Source organism: Palaemon carinicauda, chromosome 21 (genome assembly GCF_036898095.1).
Source record: "Palaemon carinicauda isolate YSFRI2023 chromosome 21, ASM3689809v2, whole genome shotgun sequence".
Lineage (NCBI taxonomy): Eukaryota > Metazoa > Arthropoda > Malacostraca > Decapoda > Palaemonidae > Palaemon > Palaemon carinicauda.
Window position 1 is genome coordinate 3,368,471 of NC_090745.1, and position 20,844 is coordinate 3,389,314.

The 20,844-nt window shown below is 47.8% G+C and overlaps 3 protein-coding genes and 1 pseudogene across 4 annotated transcripts in view; all 4 read right to left on the reverse strand.

Moving 5' to 3' along the window:
* The window catches only part of LOC137615157 (phospholipid-transporting ATPase ABCA3-like), a 503,547-nt gene that overhangs the window by 420,028 nt on the left and 62,675 nt on the right, over positions 1–20,844 (reverse strand). The window lies entirely within an intron of this gene.
* The window catches only part of LOC137615159 (transient receptor potential channel pyrexia-like), a 495,727-nt gene that overhangs the window by 60,245 nt on the left and 414,638 nt on the right, over positions 1–20,844 (reverse strand).
* Positions 1–20,844, reverse strand: part of LOC137615151 (mitochondrial import inner membrane translocase subunit Tim21) — a 98,846-nt gene that overhangs the window by 37,781 nt on the left and 40,221 nt on the right. The window lies entirely within an intron of this gene.
* On the reverse strand, positions 13,139–13,257 carry LOC137615561 (5S ribosomal RNA; annotated as a pseudogene).

The window sequence follows — 20,844 nt, forward strand, 5'->3', positions numbered from 1 at the left end:
AGCAGCTGAAAACCAGACAGGAGAACAATACTCGAAACAAGGCAGAATGAAAGAATTAAATAGCTTTTGAATAGATTGATGATTCAAAATCTTAAAAAGACCTTCTTCTTCATTGCAATAAAAATTGGCTTATTGGGACACAGACTGAATGACTCTCTCAAAAGTAAATTTGCTATCAAGAAACACACCTAAAATTTTTAGTCAAAGAATTAAAAAAAAAAAAACTCAATGCCGAGATTCAGATGTTGAGGAGCCATTGTCCTCGACCTACTTACAATCAAACTTTGAGTTTTGTTAGGGTTCAACTTCATGCCCCATAATTTGCACCATGCACTAACTTCAGGTAGATCTCTATTAAGGAATTCAGTAACCCCAGATCTACATTCAGAAGGAATTAATGGGTCAAGAACACCAAATATCACATTCCTATACTCACTAAAAAGAATTAATGAGGTAGAATCATTTAAGTATTTGGGAACAATGATCTTTAATACAGGGTCATTAGAATTGGAATTTAGTGAAAGACTGAAAAGGGCAAACCAGACAATGGCTAGGTTAAGTAAAATTTGGAAATCAAATCGCCTTAAGTTAAATATAAAAAGCAGTTAAGTGAGTTCTGTGTTATTGTATGGATATGAGTCGTGGTATGGCAATGAAACAATCTCCAACAGATTTAGCAGATTGGAGAACAAAGCCATCAAAAGAATATTGGGATTTAACTGACAGGACAGGATTAGAAATAAAACTATAAGAGATTACTCGAGTGCTATATGTGGACAATATTATGGCGAGTGGTAGAAGTTGATGATTTGGGCATGCTCTTTACACTCCGCAAGAGAGATTGGTTCACCAAATATCTAACTGGGCTCCACAAGGCACTAGAAGAGTTGGAAGACCCAGGCCTACATGGCTGAGAACTATGAAGCATGAGGTGAGAGATGATGGGAGAAGAGGTATTGAATTGAAAACTCAAGATCGAGACGACTGGCGAAATCTGACCGAGGCCCTTTGCGTCAATAGGCGAAGGAGGAGATGTTGATGATGATACTCGCTATGGTACCCATCAACACCTCTATTACTTAAAAATTCAATAATGATGCTAAGTAAAAAGCCACCCACTCCAAACTGTTCGAGTTTGAAAATACATGCCTTGTGATTAACACAGTCAAAGGCAGCACTATAATCAAGGTCAATCATATGAAGCTCCTGACCACAATCAAGGCTTTTCTGCACAGGACTGAGAAGGGCATCACATGCTCCAAATCTTTACAAAGCCCAAATTGCAAACTAGGAAACAGATGATTACCTTCAGCAAACCTATTTAAGACATTTTGCCAAAATGCATTCAAAAACTTTAGATAATATGGGAGTTATGGGAATTGGACAATAATCAGCTGGACTTGAGCTACCACAAACACATTTACTTACTGGAGTAACATTACTAGTACTCCAAAAAGTAAAAAAAATAATCTCTTCTTGCCAACTTGTGAAGAATAAAGGGATTTTGACGTAGGAAAAATCTATTTCTGGGCGAGGGACCTGTGCCGCCCAGTGAATAAGCTCCATTTAGCACTTATTCTTAGGTAATTTACTGCTAAATATACCAGAGAAAAAATGTAAAGGAGTGCTAGGTTAACTAGCTCGCTCACCTATTGGTGTCGGTATAAAATTGGGCGTATATTCCAGAGGTCCCGCACTATTTAGATTAATCCACGACAGAGAACCCCAATAGAGGAGAGCCGTTCAACCTCACTCGGTACTACTAACAATGCATCCGCTCAGAACCCAACTCCTTAGCACCCAAAGTTTGGGGACTCCAAGGGAGAGGAGCTGGGAGGGTTCACTGGGCGGCACAGGTCCCTCGCCCAGAAATAGATTTTTCCTACGTCAAAATCCCTTTTCTGGGCTCGAACCTGTGCCGCCCAGTGAATCTATACAAGAGAAAAATGTCACCAAACTTGCAAAATAAAGGAAAAAACATAAGCGTAAGAGAAATACAGGATGCTTTAATCAGAGATGAGTACCAAAAAACAATTATAAGGGTATCTTAAATATGAACATAAATCCAATAAGGTAGGTATAATAATGCCGTGAGTGATAATATATACAGATACTCAGGAGCATAAAATTTACAAATATAATAACAGTATTCAGGTGCGAGACCAACGAATACAATAGGGTATAAATGAGGCAGGTAAGAGGGAGAGATAAAGAGTCAAGGCATTAACCTGTGAGTTACTCGGGAGTAACTACGCTCCCTGCGGCTACTGTAGAAAATTTTAGGGCTTCCAAATGTTTAAGGTAGTGTTTCTTGAACACTGACGGTGATTTCCACCCTGTATACCTGGAAAGGTCTGTAAAATTCATGTGGTGAAAGAAGTTCACCGAGGTGGCAACCGCCCTGATATCATGTGCAAGAGGAAAAGAGTCAGGGTTAGCTTGTTTAATAAAATACAAAATTTGTTGCCTGATCCCTTTAATAGTAATGGTACCGCCTTGTTCTCTAACGAATAGAGGCCCCGAGGAGTTAGAGGAGGTCCGGGATAAATAAGACCTAAGAGTAGTGACAGGGCACAGCGACGGATCTTGCGTGAGGGGAACAATTTTCCAGGAGGTCCATCTGTTTTGAGGGTCTTCATTCTTAGCCAAAAAGAATTTGTTAGGAGAAAGAAGGACCTCTCCTGAAGGCAGAAAGTCAATATGACCCGGGTCTCTCGACAAGGCTGCCAATTCAGAAATTCTTGCCCCGGAAGCCAAGCTCACTAGGAAAAGTGTTTTCCTGAGAAGGGGCATGTAATCACAAGAACTGTTAATGGTATCAGAAGCCAATTTGAGTACGTCATTAAGGAACCAGGTCACCGGGGTAGGACGAGTAACCGGTTTCAGTCTGGCACAAGCTTTCGGAATTGAAGCTAACAAAGAGTCGGTTAAGTCTATGTTAAAACCCACTAGGAAGATCTTTTTCAGAGCCGATTTAATAGTGGTGATAGTATTGGCTGCCAGACCTGATTCTAATAAAGATCTAAAGAAAGTGACTGTAAGGTTCAAGTTCATACAGTTCACGTCTGAGTCTATTAAAAATTTTGCCAACTTTTTAACTGCAGAGTCATACTGGCGGATGGTGGAATCCCGTTTATCCGATTCTAGGAACAAGGTGTTTTGAGGATCAATATTGGCACCATGCATAGCCGCAAACTTCATAAAGTCCATAAAGTTAGGGCGCTCTGAATGTTTGAGAAAGCGTACACAACGCGTGTTTGTACTATCTGAGACAGAACCGGATTGGGTATCGGGTGAGGGTATAGTCTCAACTCCCGCAGGAGAGGATACCAGTTGCTCTTGGGCCAGTTGGGTGCGACCAAGGCTACTTGTCCCTTGAAGGATCTCAGTTTGTCTAGAACTTTCAGCAAAAGATTCACCGGGGGAAAGAGATAAATCTTTTCCCAGTTGTCCCAATTCTGTGACATGGCGTCTGTGGCGTAAGCCTGAGGGTCTAGATTGGGAGCCACATATACTCTCAATTTGTGGTTGGATTCCGTGGCGAAGAGGTCCACTTGGAGACCGGGAACCTGAGAGAGAATCCACCGAAATGACTTTAGATCGAGTGACCATTCCGATTCTAGAGGGGAGGTCCGGGACAGGGCGTCTGCCACTACATTCCGGACTCCCGCCAGGTGGACAGCTGAAAGATGCTAACGGTTCGAGGCTGCTAGGGAGAATATGGCTACTAGAACATGGTTCAGAGGCCCTGACTTTGACCCGCCTCTGTTGAGGCAGCGGACCACCACTTCGCTGTCGAGGACCAGACGAAGGTGTTGTTTCTTGGGAAGAGCGAGACGTTTCAGGGTTAGAAGAACTGCCATGGCCTCTAGCACATTGATGTGAAAATGGCGGAACAAGGGAGTCCAAAGACCTTGAACTTTGAGCTGAGAATAGCCGCCCCAACCTGATAAGGATGCGTCTGTGTGAATGATTAATTCTGGAGGAAATCGAAGGGGAACTGACTTTGACAGACTGTTTGCTCTTGTCCAAGGAAGAAGTCTTTCCCGTAGAATGGGAGGAAGGCGGACTTTCCTGTCCCGGAGCTTCCGGTTCGCCCTCGAACGCCAGACACGATTGATATCTTTCAATTTTGCCTTCAGAAGAAGATCCGTCACTGAGGCAAACTGAAGGGACCCCAGAATCTTCTCTTGGAGTCGTCTGGAACTTACTTTGTCTTTGAGAAAGCGTTTGGTGTTCCTTGCAATCTCTAACCTCTTGGGTCTGGGAAGACACAGAGTATGAGATATAAGATCCCATTGCAGGCCGAGCCATTGGAACTTCGATTTTGGAAGAAGACGGGACTTCTTGAAGTTGATCTGGAAGCCTAGAGATTGAAGATAATGGATGACTTTGTGAGTGGCTTTTAGGCAATTTTGGGAGGTGTCTGACCAAATGAGCCAGTCGTCCAGATAGGCTACTACTTGAATCCCTTGATTCCTGAGTTCCTGAACAGCGACTTCTGCTAGCTTTGTGAAGATCCTTGGGGCAATGTTGAGCCCGAAAGGCATCACCTTGAAGGAGTAACTTTTGTCCCCTAAGCGAAAGCCTAGGTACGGACGGAAGTGTCTCGCTATCGGGACGTGATAGTAGGCGTCTGTAAGATCGATAGAGGTGGTGACGGCCCCACGGGGAAGTAAGGTCCGCACCTGCGAGATGGTAAGCATTCGAAACTTGTCGCATTGAATGGACAAGTTGAGAAGGGATAGATCTAGAATCACTCTTCTCTTGTCTGAATCCTTCTTCGGGACACTGAACAGCCGACCTTGAAACTTCAGATGTTTCGTTTCTTGTATGGCGTTCTTTTGTAAAAGATCCTGGACAAATTCGACCAGGTCCGGAGTGGAATGTTGACGAAATTTGTTCGGAGGAGGAGGTCCTTGAATCCAACTCCACCCCAGTCCCTTGGAGATGATACTGAACGCCCAGGGACTGAACCTCCATTTGTTGCGGAAGGCATAGAGCCTCCCCCCTACCTGCTGCACCTCAGTATTGGTTTGAGGAGTTGCCTCCACGTCCGCCTCGGAAGTTCTTTCCTCTGCGAAAGGCTCTTCCCCTGCCTTTGTTCTGGTTAGAGCCACGGTGGTAGCCTCTACCTCTACCATAACTCTGGGAAGAGCTATGATCCTCGTAGGACTGGTTAAAGGCAGGGGAAGTGGCGGAGGCACCAGAAAGCTGGCTCTTAGGTAGCAGAACGGTGACATAGTCATCCGAAGGAGCCCGAGAGGTGGAAGGCTGTGCAGGGACAACAGAAGATGGAGGAAGAGGCAGCCGGAAGTTGGATGAAGCACTCTGTTGTTGCCTGAACTGGGTGGAGGTATATGGTCTAAGCTTCTTCCTACCCCGGGCTTGATAATTTGCGGGGTCATACTTGCGTTTAGGGGTCAAACCCCAACGGGCTTTAAGGCTCTGATTAACCCTAGTGGCCTCCGCCAAGACTTCCTCTACGAGATCCTCGGGGAAGAGATTTGAACCCCAACAGGAGGACCGGATGAGTTTATTAGGTTCATGCCTAATCGTCGCCTCAGCTAGAACATGCTTGCGACATCTGCGTTTAGCAGTAGCGAAGTCATACAAGTCATAATATAAAGACTGTAACGTAGCCTTGTTGAGAGACTTAAAAATACTCTCCGTATCGTAAGTCAAGGCTATCGACTCCGTGGATGTGGCCAGGTTTAGAGTACGGCCCACACGTAGGCGGGAATCATATTCCTGTTTAATGAGGGATTCCGGGAGACGGGGAAGCTTCTCACTAAACAAGACTGAGGCACAGTCTGCTGCAAGCTTGCCGGAGGTAAAGGTGGTATGGACATTGTCCCAACACTCAATACCTGAGGGAAGAAGGAGGGAGATTGGATCCACCTCTCGGATGGGAGGCAAGGGCTTCTCCTCCAGAGCATATTGAAAGGCAAGCTCTGCCACCTTATTGACGCATGGAGTCAAGGTGTTCTTGTCCATTAAGAACATCGTAAAGGAGCTTTTATAAGGCGTCAGCATGGTGTTAGTGCAACCGATGTCATTCAAAAATCTGGCCCAAACAGATTGGGCTTGCTCCTTCGGGAAGATGACCGTCTCTTTGGGGACCTTGTCTAATCGGACTAAAGCTTCCTCGGTAAGTCTGGCATAACCATGAAATGGAAATGCCAGACCCGGAGGAAAGAATTCAAAGTCCTCTAGAGGACGAGTGCCAAGGCCCTCCAGAGTCAACATTCCGTCTGAGAACGGGGAATGAAGAGCCATCCGCCAGGGGTTGTTCTTGGCAAACGGCGGGAGCTTAGAGGCATCCGGGATGAGAGAGCTTTGGACTCTCTCCGGAGCTCCTTGCTCTAAAGCCCCAATTCTCTGACCGAAGTTAGAGAACATCGTGTCCATCCTCGACTGCATCTCCGAAACCAACTTTGCCTGCATCTCCGACACGATGCGAAGCATGGCTGATTCGGAAAGGCCCGGGCTAGCAGCAGGAGGGGCGGAAGGAACTCCCGGGTCGTGAGACTTAGAGGAGGAACCAGAGGTCTTTGAAGACGGGTTCGTACAATGTTTAGAGCCATGAGAAGTCTTGTGAGGCTTGCGAGCTTTGGGTAAGGTCCTTGAAGTAGACTTATCCTTAGGGGGAACCGGGTATGAACGTTGAGACGAATCACGGTCCCCAGAAAATCCAAGAAAAGAAGAGCGATCAGAAGAAGAAGAAAGAGCGGGGCTGAGGATAGGAATCTCAGCGCCGGACACACCTGCCTCACTTACCACCCTACCTGTATCCGGCTCGTCTAGCAACATTGGTTCGACGTCCAGGTTCATGGAGGCAACATTGTCCTCCAGACCTCCGGGGGCGTCCGATGGATCTTGCTCTGGGTCGATGAGACCCGTTATAGTGGCATCAATGTGGGCAATGATGGGAGCTGCCACATGCCTAGCCACAGCAGCTGAAGACTTGGCGTTGGGGTAAACCATGGTGCAGTAGTCCTCAGATAGGACGTACGGCCGCTTAGACTTCACATTCCGGGCAAACCCACCAACCCACACCTTCAGTGTGGCCCGAGCCGCAGACTTTTGCTCCGGGGATGCCTGAAATAATAGTGGGAATTATAAAAGGGAGACTCCCAATGGTCCTTCAAGACCATAGATATCTTACTAATAGTAAATAAAATAAGAAGGCAATATAGCCAACGGGACTCACCGAGTCAGATCCAAGGGTAGTGATGAGGTCGAAGCAAATCACACAGTTATCCGGGTGCCATACCACAACGTCTTCCAGTTGAACCCCACAAGGGGCGTGAGATCGGCAGACGGAGTGGCCACAAGGCTGGTGCAGAACAGCTGCACAGGCCGGCGTCAGACAATGCACCATCTATAAAAAGAATAGTATATGAGAAACTGTAATTCTCTTAAGTAGGGGCGGGTCTGGAGGACCCGGGCCTAACATAGGTCTAACACAAGATTAGAGCTTAACTGTACTATTCTTTAAGTAGGGGCGGGTCCGGGGGACCCGGGCCTAACATAGGTCTAACACAAGAATAGAGCTTAACTGTACTATTCTTTAAGTAGGGGCGGGTCCGGAGGACCCGGGCCTAACATAGGTCTAACACAAGATTAGAGCTTAACTGTACTATTCTTTAAGTAGGGGCGGGTCCGGAGGACCCGGGCCTAACATAGGTCTAACACAAGGTTAGAGCTTAACTGTAATATTCTTACATAGGGGCGGGACCGGAGGTCCCGGGCCTAAACATAAGTCTAACTTGAAACTAAAGTATAGCAATCCATTCCGGTCAAGCCGGGAGCATAAAAAAGGATGCAATAACAAGGAATTAAGACACATGGTGTCTGATTTCCCGGGGCGGGGTAGACCCCGGGCCGGGAAATAAAGGTATATCCAATACCAATTCCTTTAGGGACTCCGGGGTAGTGATCTGTCATATATAATCATCATAGGAAATGTTATAAAATAATAGGGGGGCGGAACTGTAGCTAAGAACTGCCAATCGAACCCGGAGGGTTTCGTATAACATAAGCCAGAATGAAAAGTGAATATAAAATAGGGTGCACCGGGATCCAACTCTGTTGACCGGTGGCCAACCAGACTAGACAGAGACGAACCCGCCGGGCCACCCGGAGGACAGAGTCCATAAACACTTAACTACCCCCTCTAAAAGGAGGGAAGGCAACGGTCCCTTAGTGGAGGGGGGAGAAGCCTAGCCTCCCACCTAGCTAGAGGGGGAGCGTGGGGGAGGATCACGTGATACGAGGCAGCAGGGCTACCAACTGACGATCCCCAACCAGACAGATCAAACGGAGTAAAGGCACAAATATTCATTATAATAATAATAATAGCGTTAAATTATATGAATAAACACACAGAAAATTTTTGGGCAAGGCATGCAACATAATAATTAAATCACAAAAGACACACCTGATGGCTAAAAATAACATTGCCGCCTTAGCACGAAGGTCGGCAGCCATAACGATACGTAAATGATATCGGCCCAAAAATTGAACCACGAGGATTCTAAACGCTAAATAATGAATATTCACAATAACAAATAATATTTGATAATAAAAATAATACACATAGTAACACCGCAAGTGAAAATTAAAAGCTCTCAAAAACAGGAGTACCAACTGTAGTGAAATCAAGCAAGATCGGTATGAACGAAGAGAATAAACTCCTATAATATAAATATTAAACGATCTAGGTTGCTCAAAACACAGTAAAACCCAGCTTGGTACTTAACTTAGACGGTGTCTCCTGGGAAACCGACGAAGAAGCCATAATTAAATGGAAAATAACCAAAAATCGAGAGCACAAGCAAAAATGCGGGTTACTTTACTCGTCGTGCTAAAAGGAGTTGGGTTCTGAGCGGATGCATTGTTAGTAGTACCGAGTGAGGTTGAACGGCTCTCCTCTATTGGGGTTCTCTGTCGTGGATTAATCTAAATAGTGCGGGACCTCTGGAATATACGCCCAATTTTATACCGACACCAATAGGTGAGCGAGCTAGTTAACCTAGCACTCCTTTACATTTTTTCTCTGGTATATTTAGCAGTAAATTACCTAAGAATAAGTGCTAAATGGAGCTTATTCACTGGGCGGCACAGGTTCGAGCCCAGAAATATAATTTAGGAGCTAAGAAATATTCTCATTACTCTGCTTACTGTCAAACACACAGCCAAAAAGGAGGAACTGTACGTCTACACCAGAATGCAAATTTAAGGGTAGCCCACCACTTATGTTCTTGGGTTGTACCAGAAAGGGTTTTTTATGGTTAAATTGTGTTCCTATTCAGTTAAAGCATTAACTCTGAGCATAAGCTCTTAGCTGAATATAGTTATTCCAAGTAAAATCTGATCTGCTACCCTTCCAAAGAAGATAGGCCTCCTGCTTCTCAAATATACATGTCTACATTCGTCACTGAACCAGGGTTTGTCTTTCATTTCGTACTTTAGCACACAAGAAGGGATATGCCTATCAATTATGGTGACCCGATTCTCATTCAAAAGAACAGGCTCAACACTTATACGATTTTGACCGATTAAATTTTAAAAGATCACTTAAAATACCATTCCAGCCTGCTTAAGATTCTATATAAATCTTACGCAAGTATGACATATCAGGGACAGGCTGCTCAGTCTTCACTACTAATGAAATTAAGGCATGATCAGATGTTCCAATGGGAGAACCAACCTTACTTAAAATGCCTAAAAGATCTAGTGTTTATAAGGTGATTTTCCATCTTTGAAAGTAGATTCAGGTGGTGAATAATTCCTTAAATTGCTAAGTGATCATGCAAAGCAGTTTTCAATTTATTAGAATTGCAAAAGGTCTGAATGATTCTTAAAAACAAATTACTTTGGTGATTCTACAGTAGCAGTTATTTTATAAGTAATTCGTCAGTTGTCTTGATAACACTCAACCTGATTTAACTTTTATAAAATATCTTTCAAGTCTAACTCCTGTTTGAAACTAGTGCAAATCTACAGTATTGTAACTGAACTGTACCTTTAAAAACAGTGGAGATATTTTCTTTGTTTTATTTATTTCGTCATTTCCTTTCCTCACTGGGTTATTTTCCCTGCTAGAGCCCTTGGACTTATATCACTACGGTTTTCCTGCTAGGGTTGTAGCTTAGCAAAAAATAACAATAATAATAATAATAATAATAATAATAATAATAACAATGGGAAATATTTCAGAGGCTCAAAAAATGACAAATTCGAAGATAATTTGTATTTTTCCTAACCATACAAACCTTAGCTATTTACATTGGGTTTACCTTTTAGCGTAGCTAAACTGGCGAGCCATTAGAATTTAACGAGGGTGTATTACCCCCGCGCTAGTTAGCGGGGGGGGTAGGGGAGTGGTAGCTAACTACCCCTCCCCCCCTCACACACTGATGAATTGCTTCACTTTCACTTAGAGGTAGGACTTGTCTTGGGGGACAGGGCTGGCGGGCAAATATATGTAAATAGCTAAGGTTTGTATGGTTAGGAAAAATACAAATTATCTTTGAATTTGTCATTTGTTCCGTAATCGAAATACAAACCACACTGTTTACATTGGGTGACTTACCCCTTAGGAAGGGTGGAAAGTCCCCAGCCATACTGGCTTTGGCTTTACCCGGGGACTCAGAATCCGAGTGAGTCGCACTCGAGAAAAGGAGTCCCTGCACCTCACAAGTTCCTTGCTCCGCAAGGAACCGTGTGGCCTACATAAGCTCGTGTGTGAAGGAAGAAGTGTGACCCGTCCTAGGCAGTTGACCTGGAGTTCCAGAAGGAACTCTGGGTTAGGACGTTCCCAATACCACCTCGTCAGGGTATGGGGGACGCGACAGTGTTGACTCAATACTCGGAACACAAGGAAGCATGGTTTACCTGCAGAGGTTTGAGGTTAGCTATGCAGAGACCAGGATGCTGCTTCCCAGTAGAGGGGATGATGAAGAAAGAAGGGCCAGACATACTTCTTTCGTTCATACAGACTAAAACCTGATAACAATGCCCTCAACCTTCTGCTACCTGTCCAAAAAGGAGCCTGAGGTTAGACCAGCTGTTGTGTAGCCACCACAGAGCGATAGAAACGTATCGAAACTCCTGTGGGTCACGCCCTGCAGGAAGCGGGCTGCGAAGGTCATTAGACGCTTCCAGACTCCAGCTTGTAGCACCTGCGTCACAGAGTAGTATTACTCGAAGGCGAGGGACGTTGCGATATATCCGACATCGTGCTGTAGGGCAACGTGACGGGGGAGGGTCTGGATTCAGGTCGAGATGAATGTCCTTGAGTCCAAGCTGAAGAGGTATACTGGTGACTCTCCCCCGTGTCCTTCTTGTGCTCCCTATCCGGCTGCACGTGAGGACAAACTGCAGCTGTTCCAAAAGCTAACATCTCGATTCCTTTACTGGCAAGAAGGAGAAGGTTTTGGGACATCAGATACAGAATGGTGACTCTAAATCTTGAAGGAATTGGACCGAAGGGCCGGGACCCCAAGATTCTGAGTCTAGCCAACAATTCAGGGGCGAACCTGAATGTTGCCTTCCCCCATTTCTTAGAAAGGGCGGAGTCGTACGAGACCAAGAAGATTGCTTACACACTGGCCGCGGCCAGAGTGAGCAGGAGCCCCAAGACGGAATACAATCAGAGGCCTGGCGTAAAGGGTCTTGAGAAGATCTCTTAAGGGACTAAAAAGTCCGAGCCATACTCCATGTTGGAGGTCTTCCTCCGACTAGGGCAGGGACGTTCGCAGCTTTGCATGAGCGAGGAAAGGTGCAGCGGGAAGGAAAAAGTTATTCCTTTCAGCCTGAAGGTCAGGGAAAGGCTGAGCGACAGGCTTCATTGCCGAGAGCGGGAAGAGTTTCCTCCCGCCGAAAGGTAATAAGTTCGTTATGGCTGGAGAAGAGGCCTCAAGGGAAGAGGTATATCTCCCACGACACCAACCACCGAAGACTCTCCACTTCGCCTGGAAGACCCCTACAGATGACTATCGCAGATGACGCGACCTGCGTCCCGCGACTGTAGCGGGTTGTCTCTTCTTGAGGAGGAGGCGTAGTGTCTCCAGGCATGAAGCCGAAGCGACGCCCCGGCTCGTGAAAGATGTTGCAGTGTGGTTGTTTGAGTAGCCTGTGCCGTGGGAGAAGCTCTCCCGGGAGTTACGTCAGGGGAAGCAGAGGGTCCGGAAACCGTTCTGCGTATAGTACCAGTGGAGCTCTCAGGGCCATTGAAAGGTTGACAGACAACATGGTCTTGTTGAGACCCATTCTCAACAGACAACAAAGGAGGGAAGACGCAGGCGTCGATGTTGTCCCACCATCGCCGGAATGCATCTTGCCAAAGAGTCTCGGGGTCTGAGACTGGGGGAAGAACAGCGGAAGCTTGAGGTTCCAAGCTGTCGCAATCAGGTCACCCAGGCCAGGACTTGCTGGTTACTCAAGGCCAAAGACCCCCAGGTACACTCTCTCTACGAGGCTCTGCTCGGAAAGTCGGAGAGAACATTCCTCTGCCCGGAATGAGCGAGCCGATGGTGGTATTGAGAGGATCTCAAATCATCTCAGTATCTCTACTGCAAGATGCGAAAGTATGAAAATGCGTCCCTTGCTGGTTAGAACACGCCAGCACCATGTAGTCGTCGCACACGGAGCGACTCGGCAGAAGCTGTAGGATCTGTAGAGGGGCAGACTACGGCCCCTAAGCCTGCCTGAATGATGGAGAGGTATCCTTCAGGTCCTGACCATAGGCCTGGACCGGAACATGACCCCACCCCACCCACCCTTTTCTTTGATGAGTCCGAGAACAGCATAAAAAATGTGGGGAAAGGACGAGAATATCCACTCCCATCAAGAGGTTCCATAGGTCAATCCCCATTGCAGGTTTAATCGTCCCGCTGGTCCCATAGGGGCCAGAAAGTCCGGTTAATCGTTGCTTTGAAACCACCGGAACTTGGGCCGCCTCACAGGGAACTTATCCTGAGGCGACCATTCGGAACTTCAGATGGGTCAATGAGGAAAGAGACCTAGGAAACCTTCCAAGGTAGGGCTGAAAGCTCTGCCCGACTGAAAACAGGTACTGCGACTCTCCTCAGCCTTGCCACAGTCAACTGAAGGGAAGGCTCGGAGGAGGCGGCAACAGAATCTGGCGTCCCCAGGCGGTCACCCATCCAAGTACCAACCAGACCCGACGTTGCTTAACCTCGCTGAACGGACGAGAAGCGGGGTTTCCAACGTGGTAAGGCCGTTGACTCAATATCATGGCTAGATACTCCAGATGTTGAGGCCGAAGAAGAGAAGGCTCCTAGCAAATTACCATGAACCCCCACTCATGGTAAGGATCCGGAAGCTTGTCCCGGCGTTGAAGAAGGTCGAACCCGAGCCTACCGGAGTTGACCAGACCTCCAAAAAGCGAAGAAGGCGGCAGTCTGCTCCCAAGCGGCCATGAGAAAAGCAGGGAGAGTTCTCTGGGAAAAACCTGCGATGCCACGGCGGGATCGCCACACTGCATCTTAAGCAAGAATACCTGTAGTCTAAGCTGAATTCCATGAGCTTCCTAGAAGATGGATGGAATGGAAACTGAAAGTACCCGTCCTTCCGATCCAGGGCCTAAGGAGTCCTGTCGCCTCGTTACCAGTCTGATCGATTCTGCTGTTCCACGCTGGACAAAGTTTGTTCGACAAACTTGATCAGAGCTGAGAGGTCGACTACGGAATTCCCGTCTCAGATACTTTCTTACGAGAAAGGATTGACTGAAGAAGCCGGGGGGTGAAGCCATCGACGATCCTATGGAGGACCCTCTCCTAAGGCATGGATCATTCTGCCCAAACGGGCAAACTCTTGCCGACCCTATGGCATAGAGGTTCAGAGACACTGAATTCTCTGACAGAGACGGCAGGCGCGATATCCTTGGCTGATCACGGAGATCGTGCAGGAATGGGCATCGGGAAGCTGTTATCAGGATGAGTAACCTTAGGCATCCTCCCAGCGTGAAACCTGCAAGGGGGGGTTGCCAATCCTAGAGTTCGTGAACTCTGCCGCTCCCTCTAGGACTATGCCCCCCCGGGAGAGCCTCCCGTGCTACCTGTTCCTGACAGGAGGGGACTGCTATTGGACACCTTGTCTCAGTTGTCGTAGCCGGTCCGATAACTTAGGCCGACGAGGCTGAAAGAAAGAGGTGCTGGAGCCATGCAGGGTCTGGAAGAAAGCGCCTTGGAGGAGTGAAAAACGGAAGTCGACTTCCTCCGCACAACCGCTGTCTTATTCCCAAGGATGGAAGGGTGTCTGAGTTTGACGACATCCACGGATGAGACACCCGAAAGGAAGCCCTCGGTCATTGCGTCCAGATGGTCCAACATCGAGCTTGCCCGCAAATTCGAAACTTGGCGACGAAACGCCAAGGTGCTTGAGCCCGAGAGGAGGAAAGTACCCATGACCTTCCTGTAGCTTCCTTGAACAAAACCTCGGGTCGCAACCGAGGAGGGAAAGGACCTGGTAAGCCCCTTTCATGAGATGGAGAAGAGGAAGGGGTAAACCAGTCACCCCTTGGCCGATGGAGAAATCTCGAACGGAAAGCTCCCTGGCAAAACCCTTCCAGGGAATGACGGGGAAGGGCTAACCCAGGTTCTGGAAAGAAGAATGTTGCTCAGACCTCCCTGAAGATTCTTCCTGCTCTTGCATGTGCCATGCTCTGCGTTTACGGGGTGAGGCCGTGTTCTGGAAATACGCTCCAGAAGACTCGCCAGACTAGTGATGGTAAGCAAGTCGCGCCATCAGGGTGAGCGCTGAAGCAAGCTGTTAATCAGGCGACCCTAGACGGTCAGAAAACCGTTGGTGCCCATTGGTGCGTGGTAGAAAAGGGCGCGCAGATGTGCGCTGGCGATTGAAGAAAGCTGGAGCACAGAAGGACAGAAGTAAACGTGAGCGCTGGCGAGCAGGAGGAAGATCTACGGCAAGACTCAGCTACCGGAGATCGTGTGGTCCACAGCAGGCGAGCGCTAGATCGCTACTGATGGTGTCCAGGGGAACTGACACACGTGGCAGATCGATGGGGATCGTTGACGCGTAGGAGATCGCTGACGAGCAGGTGAACGTTGACGCGTCTATGGTCGCTGGCGAGCTGGTGATCGCTGGCGAGCAGAAGGCAACGCGTGGAAGCCTGTGCGTAGAAGAAGAGTCCTTGTCCAAGACCTGAACCGAAGTTCTAGATCGCGAGGGCGAACGTGGGCGCACAGGGCGCGTAACAGGAACCAACAGGAACAGCAGAGATGATCATCATGAGAGCGCTGACGAACAGGAGAGCGCTGGCGAACAGGAGAGCGCTAGCGATCAGGAAAGCGCTGATGAGCAGGAGAGCGCCTGTGCGCTAACACTGAGCAGGAGAGCAGGAGAGCGCCTGTGCACTAACACTGAGCAGGAGAGAACACAGCAGAAGGGCGCGCAGGGGAACCCTGACACGCAAGGGAAGAACCCCTGTGGGAGGCAACCCTTTGCCACGAAGGGATCGTTGTCCGTCGGGAGACTGATGTCCGTCGGAAGACCGTTGTCTGTCCGTCGGGAGACTGATGTCCGTCGGAAGACCGTTGTCTGTCCGTCGGGAGACTGATGTCCGTCGGAAGACCGTTGTCCGTCGGGAAGACCGTTGCCCATCGGAAGACGAGGTCAGACTGCTGTCCATTTGCACCAGGGGCGGAAGATCAAGAAGAAGGAGTTGTAGGCTGCATACGGAGATTCAAAAAGGCGCCTCTTAGCACCCTTATAGGGAGATGGGAGGCCCTTACGACGAGGCGGACGGTGAGCCTTACGGCGAAGGAGGCCAACAGCAACAACAGCAGAAGAATCCTCCGAAGAGGAGTCTCTATGAGCATACTCCCTCGCGAACGAAAGAGAAACACTTCGTAGAAGAGACTGGTCAGCCAGTGACCTAAAAGGAGCAATCCTCCGAAGAGGGGCTCCTGCAGTTGCCCAGCCCCTTGAGCGAAACTGCAGGTGCGACAGCTCAGCACCAAGAGCATAGTCGCACGAAAAAAGGCAAGAGAAGAACCCCCCACAAGGGGAAAAACTCAAGCCTGGACAGGAAAAACTTCCCTCGGAAGGAAAGTTACCCACCCAAGGAGGCAAGCCTCCTGAGAGTACTAAAATGAACTGGAGAGCTGTCAATCATCACGGGAGTACTTCCAGAAGAAGGAGACACGCCCCTGACGAAGATCCATAGGGGAGGCAGCAACAGCCGAATCCCCAGGCCTCAACAAGACAGCTCACACCGTTGTCACATTACAGGAACGAACTAGATCGGTAACTGTAAAAAAATAAAACAAAAATCATTAGTACACATTCATTCCCCCGGGAAGGCTCCGAAGAGGAATCCCGAGGGAAAGGAACACAAGAATTACACAACAGGCACGAGCCCTCACAACCACTTACACTCACGGAAGGAGAGCTGTAACCAACACAGAATTATAACAATTATAATTATGTAACTATGTAATTTAAAAATGAATGAACACTAAAGAAAGAACGAAAACCCCGAGAGGAATCGTTCTACAAGCTGAAAAATCAACAAATACAATTAGATTCATAAACTAATTGAGACAAAACATGGCGTATCAACCCCCCCACACGGGAAGGAAGCTACAAAAGGCGTAGTAACTTAGTAAAAGGGTGAACGACCTCAAGAGAGAGAAAGACCGAAGTCAAACTCGATCGCGACCCATGAAATTACACCATGGTGGCCTAACTGCCGAGGGCTCCACGGAGATATTGTACACTACACACACAAGCACAAACTCTGAAAAGGAAACTTACTGATTTCTATACTCAAATATATACATAAACATGAGAAAATGTTTACATATATATTGAGTAAAAGAAAAGTAAGTGATTAAGTAAAGACAAAACAAACAATGGCTGCCAAGCGAGGACAAAGACAGAGACGTCTGTCCATGTCCGAGCCAAAAGTGAAAGTGAAGCATTCACTGGTGTGTGAGGGGGGGAGGGGTAGCTAGCTACCACTCCCCTACCCCCCGCTAACTAGCGCGGGGGTAATACACCCTCGTTAAATTCTAATGGCTCGCCATTTCAGCTACGCTAAAAGGTAAACCCAATGTAAATAGCGTGGTTTGTATTTCAGTTACGGAACAAAGAGATTTTGACGAAGGAAAAATCTATTTCTGGGCTCAACCTGTGTTGCTCCGTGAAATGCTCCTTAAAATGGAGTTTTTATGATAAAACAAAGTTTTATGAATACTTACCTGGCAGTTATATATATATAGCTGAGTCTCTGACTGCGGCAGAATTTAATCGAAAATCGCGGCAACCGCCTTGTGGTGGTTGTGTGGTTAGATGGTTAACAACCCTTACAGGGTGGTACTTGGAATCATTCCCATTTTCTGTTCCTCAGATTATCTTTGCCCGACCTGTCTCCTGAGGGGAGGTGGGTGGGCTTTAAAATATATATATAACTGCCAGGTAAGTATTCATAAAACTTTGTTTTATCATAAAAACTCCATATTTATGAATAGAACTTACCTGGCAGTTATATATATATAGCTGATTCACACATTTGGAGGGAAACAGACAGAAAAAACATAGTTGGGGAAACAACAAAAGAGTTGTAGGAGAACAAACACCTTGATTCCTTACCTGCTAAAGTAGCTGACTTCAAAGGTAACTGCCTCTAGAGTCGCTTTCCCTTAGGAGTGTTCAGCCAGGAGCAGACCTGCTACGCTGCAAACAACTCAATCGAGTCTGTCAAAGGGGTAGGACCAACAACTTGACTAGACTTCAGAAAACTACCTTCCCATATAAAAAACCTGCAACCTTACTAAAGCTAACCATCTAACCTTGCAGAAATAGATATAAACTATCTATCTGGACTGAGGGAACCGTACCACAGGACGAGGACCTCAGACAACCATAAAAAACACAAACCCAAATACAAGTACATAAACTAAGGTTGAGTGGGGGTAGTAACTCCTTTGCCTAATACAGAAGCCGCAGCTACGTATGGGCCCAAGGTATAACACTTGTCATAGTCCACTCTTACCTCTCTGAGGTAATGAGAAGCGAAGACAGAGTTGCTCCTCCAGAACGTTGCGTCCATGATCTGCTTAACTGACATATTTTTCCGGTATGCCAGTGAAGCAGTAATGGCCCTTACTTCGTGAGCCCGTACTTTTAACAGGGCGAAGCTTTCTTCCTCACAAAAGAGGTGGGCTTCCCTAATAGTTTCCCTCAGGAAAAAGGACAAAGCGTTTTTTGACAGGGGTTTTTGAGGATCCTTCACTGAACACCATTAGGAGTTGGAAGCACCCCTCACGCTCTTAGTGTGGGCCAAATAAGCCTTGAGAGCCCTAACCGGGCAGAGGAGGCTTTCCTGTTCCTGACCTACTAGATTCGTGAGGTTAGGGACTTCAAAAGTCCTAGGCCAGGGTTTCGAAGGGTTCTCATTCTTGGCGAGAAAGTCGAACCTCAAGGAACAAACCGCTCCATTTAGGGTGAAGCCTACACGCTTCTCGATTGCCTGGACCTCGCTGATCCTCCTGGCAGTCGCTAAAGACAAAAGGAAGAGGGTTTTCTTAGTCACATCTCGCAGAGAAGCTTGCGAGATAGGCTCAAACTTCCTGGAGCACAAAAACTTAAGTACCACATCCAGGTTCCAAGAAGGGGGTCTTAAGTGCACCTGCTTCGTTGTCTCAAAAGACCTAATGAGGTCCTGCAAGTCCTTATTCTGAGATAACTCTAAGCCTCTATGCCTAAAGACGGTTGAGAGCATGCTCCTGTATCCTTTAATGGTAGATACAGCCAGCTTAGCATCCTGCCTGAGGTACAAAAGAAAGTCTGCAATCTGGCTCAGAGAGGTAGAGGACGAGGAAACCTTGCGCCTCCTGCACCAAGCTCTAAAGGTCTCCCACTTTGACTGGTAGACTCTTTGTGAAGAGATCCTACTTGCCCTGGCAATAGCTTTCGCCGCTTGTGCCGAAAAGCCTCGAGATCTAACGAGCTTCTCGACAGTCTGAAGGCAGTCAGATTGAGAGCGAGGGGGTTTTGGTGAAATCTCTCGAAGTGGGGTTGTCTGAGAAGATCTGGACTTGCCGGGAGTCTTCTTGGAGTGTCCATCAGTAACCCTACCACTTCGGTGAACCATTCCCTCGCAGGCCAGAATGGAGCCACTAGGGTCATTCGTCCGGAATCGAGGAGAGCGAACTTCCTGACAACCAGATTAATGATCTTGAACGGGGGGAAAGGCATACATGTCCAGCCCCGTCCAATCCATCAAGAAGGCGTCCACTGCAACAGCTTCCTCGTCCGGGACTAGGGAGCAGTAGTTGGGGATCCTCTTGTTTAGACCGGAGGCGAAATGGTCTATTACTGGACTGCCCCACAACTTCCAGAGGCTCCGACAGACATGCGGGTTGAGAGTCCACTCTGTAGGAAGGACCTGTCCCCTCCTGCTGAGCATGTCTGCCCTGATGTTTCTCTGCCCTTGAACAAACCTTGTCAACAGCTGGGTCTCGTTCTCGTTCGCCCAGAGGAGAAGATCTCTCGCAGTTGAGAACAGGGAGAGGGAGTGAGTTCCCCCTTGCTTCCTTATGTACGCGAGAGCTGTGGTGTTGTCGGAATTGATCTCCACAGTCTTTCCCGACACCGAGGTTTTGAAGGCCTTGAGCCCTAACAAAATGGCCATCAATTCCTTCCTGTTGATATGCCAACTGACCTGACTCCCTTCCCAAATACCTGAGACCTCTTTGTTCCCTAGTGTTGCTCCCCAGCCTGACTCGGACGCGTCTGAGAATAACACTAGGTCGGGGTTCTTCTTGAACAAGGAGATCCCTTTTCCTAACAGAGCTGGGTCCAGCCACCACATTAAAAGATCCTTGATCTCTGTCGGAATGGGAAAAGAAAGAGAGTCCTCCTGGATCTTTCTGTTCCAAACCTTTGCGAGGAAGTGTTGCAGAGGCCTTAGGTGCAGTCTCCCCAAAGGGACAAACTGCTCCAGGGAGGATAGAGTTCCCAGCAGACTCATCAAACCTTCGCTGAGCATTCCTGCTTCCTCAAAAAGTCTTTGACTTTGTCCAGGCCCCTGGTCTGCCTCTCCTGGGAGGGAGAAGCCTGAAAAAGAACTGAATTCAGAACTATCCCCAAATAGAGAATAGTCTGATTCGGCTCGGTCTGAGACTTCCCCCAGTTGACGATGAGTCCCAGGTCCTGAGTGATCGTATAAGTTTTCATTAGGTCCTCCAGACATTTCTCTTTCGACTGTGATCGGATCAGCCAGTCGTCTAGATAGAAGGAGACCCTTATCCCCTCCTGGTGTAACCAGCCTGCCACATTCGCCATAAGTCTGGTGAAAACTTGGGGAGCTGTGCTGAGACCGAAGCAAAGTGCCCTGAACTGGAAGCACTTGCCCTGGAACACAAACCTCAGATATCTCCTCGAAGACAGATGAATGGGGACGTGAAAATAAGCGTCCTGCAGGTCGAGAGAAACCATCCAGTCTCCTGGACGAACTGCAGCCAGCACTGACTGAGTCGTCTCCATGGAGAACTTTGTTTTCTCCACGAAGGCGTTCAGAGAGCTGACATCTAGGACTGGTCTCCATCCACCCGAGTTCTTGGGAACCAGAAACAGGCGATTGTAAAAGCCTGGGGAGGCGAGGTCTTGAACTGGCTCTATTGCTCCCTTGACCAACATCTGGTCGACTAGCTCCAGAAGAGCCTCTCGTTTCCCCGCGTCGGTGTACTGAGCCACTAAGGCCAGGGGAGAGTCTGAGAGAGGTGGTTTCTTTAAAAAGGGGATCTTGTAATCTTCCTTGACGACTGAGAGGGACCAGGTGTCCGC